The 5,000-nt window shown below is 43.4% G+C and overlaps 1 pseudogene; it reads right to left on the bottom strand.

The window, feature by feature from the left end:
• Positions 1–4,768: 4,768 nt before the first annotated feature.
• Positions 4,769–5,000, bottom strand: part of LOC142793962 (large subunit ribosomal RNA) — a 2,822-nt pseudogene continuing 2,590 nt past the window's right edge.

Below are 5,000 nucleotides of genomic sequence, written 5' to 3'. Positions count from 1 at the left end.
CTCCTTCTTGAAGCTGAGTTTCTAATAGGTCGCCTATTGTTATATTCCAACAGAGTGGGCTTAAAGGTGACCCCTGTGGGGAACCTGAAGTTAGTGTTTTCTTAATTTTTACTCCATCTGTTTCATAGATTATTTTCCTGTTCCGTAGAATATTGTCCGCCAGTTTTATTAGGTTGTTGGGACACTTATATTCTTCTAATTTCTGAATAACTACTTCGGGTTTTATAGAATTGAATGCGTTTTTAATATCTAGTGCTATTAGCATGCTGTTTAGCTTATCAATTTTCGCTTGGTTTATTCGTTTGATTATTTCTTCCAATGCCGTGGTTGTTGATGTCCCATGGGTAAATCCAAATTGTTTTTTGTTAAAATGGTGATTTTTAAACAAGAAATAATAGATTCTATCTTTTATGAGCTTTTCTAATATTTTTCCCAAAATCGAGTTAATAGCTATTGGGCGATATTTGTTTTCCTCGGATTTGTCCTCTCCGTTTCCTTTTGGAATCAATATAATTTTAGATTCTTTCCATCTTTGAGGAAAATGTCCGTGCTTTAAGCATGCATTAAAAAGATTGACAAAGAAAGTCTTATGCCTTTCATACATCACTTGTATGAGGTTAGTTTTTAGGTTGTCTGGTCCGGGGGTTACATCTTTCCTCAGATTTTTTACTATCTGCGTTACTTCAATCTCTGTAAATGGGAGGTCATCACTGGGTAAATTTCTTTCTCTCATTTCTGCTCCCGATGTCCAATTTCCTCCCTGTTTGTTATTGTTTATTGTGTCGTTGCTTGATTGTATTTGACTGTGTCCTGGCTCGTCATTTTCCATGCAGTTAGGGTATAAATTTCCTAGAATGTGTTCTATTGTTTCCTGAAGAGTCTTTGTGACTTCTCCATTTTCTTTTGTGATGCTTCTAAACATAACCTTGGTTTTCATCTTATTTCGTGCAATTTTATACGGTAGGATGAATGGATTTTTCGTAGCCTTAGTACATAGAGTTTTCCAACTGTTGTTTTTAGCCTGTTCTATCATGTTGTTATACGTGTCATGTTCTTTATAGTATTCCTTTTTGTATTGTTCTCTGATATCCCCTTTCGCCTTTTGATACCTCCTTCGTAGTGCTCTGACTCTCTTCCTTTCAATTTCTAGGTCTCTTGACCACCAAGTATTCGGTTTTTGTTTAGAAGGTTTTTTCTTTTTACTGAATTCCTTCTTAAGTTTCTCGATTTTCTCGTGTAGCGTATTCGCTATTTCTTCAATACTTTCCTTCGTGTTTATTTTCCCCTGGACTTCCTCAAACCAGGGATCAATTTGCAACTTTTCCATGACTTTTGTTTGCCCTTTTAACGTTAGGCCATATTCCTCTGGAAGTTCTTCATTTTTAATAACAACTTTAATGTATCTGTGATCGCTATGATTATAGGTTTTAAGTACTTCCCAGCTTTTAATATCCTGGTTTAGGTTTGCGTCACATATGGTGAGGTCAATCCAACCCCTCGCCCTACTTGTTTTAAATGTCGGAGGTGATTCTTTGGCATTTAATAATGTCAGGTTGTGTAATACTGTGAATTCTAATACTTTTTCACCTTTCTCATCCGTCTCCGTGCTTCCCCAAATTTGATGTTTTGAGTTGAAGTCACCCATTATTATCGTGTTAATGTCTATAAATTTCTGTAAAATGTTTCCTATTGCTGACATTGCCAGCTCGACGTTTTCATTCGGAGGACAGTAGCAGTTGATAATTACCAATTCTCTTTCACCTTTATTTATCTTGACTGCTATTAGTTTTTGTTCTATAATAATTGGGAAAGCGGTTATATTTTCTTTGTGTATTATGATGGCTGTCTTCGGGTCTTTGTTGTTGGCTATAACTTTCTTTATGCTTTAGCGGAAACCCTATGATTTTGTTGTTGAGCGAATATGGTTCTTGGAGTACAGATATGTCGAATTCTTCTTCTTGTTGAAAATTGTTTAGTGACTGATTTGCCTTAAATGCCCTGCCTAAATTTACCTGTATTATTTGTATTTCAGTGCTATTCGCCATTGTGCCTGTGTGTTGGGTACTCTTAGTTTAGTCTAGCTAGAATTTTGCCTTTCTCGGCCTGTACCTTTGTTATGTATACCGGGCATTCCCTGGACATCATAGAATGATCTGTCTCCGTGCGACCCTCAGTCTCGCAGATGTTGCAGTGCGATTCTGCTTCACATTCTCTTTGGTAGTGACCTCGTTGGCCACAGTTAATGCAGCGCTGGGGGCCATCGCAATCGGGAGCAATGTGGCCGTGCATGGCGCATCTTGTGCATCTGGGCCAAAAGATGTCGTCAAAGATCGGGCATCGTGACCAGCCGATGTTCAGTGCAGTTCGGCTTCCGATTGCTTTGTTTGCACTTCGATTTAGGGCAAGAATCACTGTCTTGCCTCTCTTGCCCGGCCATGTCTTCTTTATTGTTATGTCTTCTGGCGAGCACACCAAACGGTTTTGCCTGACGATTCGGGCTGGGAGATTGACCTCGTCAATTTCATCCTCGAGTCCAATTATTTTCTTATGGATCCTGTTCTCCTTTGGGAGCTTGGCTTCAACATTTCTCAGTTCTCTGTCCTTCTGAATGAACTGGAGAATCTTAGCTGAGTCTTCTTTTGACTTCGTCATCACGACAATTCCCTCTCTCCCTGGCCGAATTGTTGCTTCTTGGATTCCCAGGTCGAGGGGATCCACCCGCTGCCTCAGAAGCGATGCGACCTCTTTTTTCTCCATTGTTCCGGAAGATACCACCAGAGCATAGGTTGGTCGGCTCTCGGTTGCGGGAGTGTTGCTCTGTGTTGGCTCTTCCCTTTGTTCGAGTGGTTCTTCTTGTCTTCTTTTCTCCAATTCTTCGATCCTGCCTTTTTGGAACGCAATCTGTTGGGCCTGTTCCATTAACAGGTTTTTCAATTTAGCTTGTTCGGAGATTATCGCTTCAATCTGCTGGGCTACCGCCTCGTCGCCGCCCGTCAATGTAGAGATTTTAATGAGAGCCCTCATAGTGTTTTTGTCTGCTTTGGAAAGTCTAGACAAAACTGTACCTTTTTCTCCGCGGCTGGTTGGGAGTGACGATTGTGAATTTCTGTCTTCGTCCCAGTTGTCTAGCGCTCCTTCGTTAGCAGCCGTTTGTGTTTGAGGGTGGACCTCTCCTCCTTCAGCTTCTTCGGTTTCGGTTCCTCGGCTGCCTCCCTCTACCTGGTCATTCTCGGTTGGGCTCCACCAATCTGTTTCAAGAGAAGCTTTGGCGGGCATCGCTCCTTGTGGTTCTTCTTTCTTTGCCTTCTCTTCTTTGTTGGTCACTTGTTTTTGTTCCACCCTCTTGGTCTTCTTCTTCTGTATCTTGTCTGTCTTCGCCCCTTGTGTGGGGTCTGTAATTGCAGAGTCGTCATTGCTTCCTGTGTTTTTTAGGACCTTTGACGTAGGCCCCACTGCTGGGTTTGCCGTTTGTAGAGGTCCTCTTCCCTCCAGTCCTTGTTTCTGGGTTTCCGTTCTCATCCCCTTGGGTTTCAACATCTTCTCCTAATCTCCACGCTGTGTTCCAAGAGAAGGGTTTGTGCCTTCGAAGCCGTTGTTTGCCGTCTGGAAGAAAGTTACTCCTTTTTAACTTGTTCTGGTATCGCCAGAGATGTTCCTCAACCTTGGTAGTAGAGGTTGCCGGTTTTAGGTGTTCTTGGCAGCGTAGAGGCGCCGCACTTTTCCTGTCTCTGTTGGCGTTTTCCGCTAAACAGATAGATACCAGTTTTGTCTCTCTACGGGGATTCGTTCCGGAGTTATTCTACCTTTGGCGTGAAGTGTTCAATCAAAGATGGCCGCCTCTCATTTTGACGGGAATCCGAACTCAGAACAGTCGGAAAATGTCAATTTCCTGTCGTTTCGCCCCAGAACTACTAGCAAAAGCGTGTATCCAGTCTTCAAGCACTTCCAGAACTGCCGGCTCCAGAAAAGAACCGAAACCAGCCTCGGATTTGCTGTTTTTGTCTAACTGTAGAAAATGGTCAGGAAAGTTGAAATTCCTTGTTCTTTTGTGGCCCTCTTGAACTGAGAAGAATAATTCTGCTGTTCTGTGGCACCAGGACTTGGTTCCGAGCGTTTTCAGCAAGAATTTCCTAGTTCCGCCAAATTTGGTTTAATCCAGTTGCTCAACCTGGCCACAATGTGCAGGTTTTCAACCCTGGTAATAGGGGGGTTCCGGATTTTGGTGTTAGAGTTAACGTAGGAACACCGCGTTTTTTCCTATCACTATTAGCACTTTTTTCTGATCAAAATGATACCAGTTTTGTCTTCCTGCGACCTTTCGTTCCAAAGTTATTCCACTTTTGGCGAAAATGTGACCTCAATCCAATATGGCCGCGCCCATGTTTTGGCGGGAAACTGGACTCACTTCGGTCGGAAAACCGGCGATTTTCAGACGTTTCGCCCTAGATCCCCGCGCAAAACTGGCTGTCCTATCTTCGGATACTCCCCAGGACTCTCCCGGCACCGGAATTCAGCCGAAATCAGCCGCGGATTTGCTGTTATCGTCGAGTTTTGGGTGTTCCTTGTGTAATGGCCGCCAAGAGGCTGTTTACATCGATGAAAACTCGGATTTTTGGCGTTCCTTGGCCGATTCTCGTGCGGTTTTCGGCACCCGGGTGGTCTCGGTCACTTTATAGTAGAGGAGTGTGCAAAGGTTTTAGCGTACTCACTCTTTTTGTTGTCGAAAACCTTGAAAAACTCGCTCCTGTGAGAATGGCTGGCCGGATCCACTCGGGCCCCCTGGTGGTAGTAGTAGAGTAGGGACAGTGGGAATCTCGTTAATCCATTCATGCGCGTCACTAATTAGATGACGAGGCATTTGGCTACCACAAGAGAGTCATAGTTACTCCCGCCGTTTACCCGCGCTTTTTTGAATTTCTTCACTTTGACATTCAGAGCACTGGGCAGAAATCACATTGCGTCAGCACCGATCAACGGCCCTCGCAATGCTTTGTTTTAAT

This window comes from Rhipicephalus microplus, unplaced genomic scaffold, assembly GCF_043290135.1.
Source record: "Rhipicephalus microplus isolate Deutch F79 unplaced genomic scaffold, USDA_Rmic scaffold_349, whole genome shotgun sequence".
Classification (NCBI taxonomy): domain Eukaryota; kingdom Metazoa; phylum Arthropoda; class Arachnida; order Ixodida; family Ixodidae; genus Rhipicephalus; species Rhipicephalus microplus.
The sequence above is the reverse complement of the archived record's forward strand: the minus strand, read 5'-3'. Positions and strand labels throughout refer to the sequence as shown.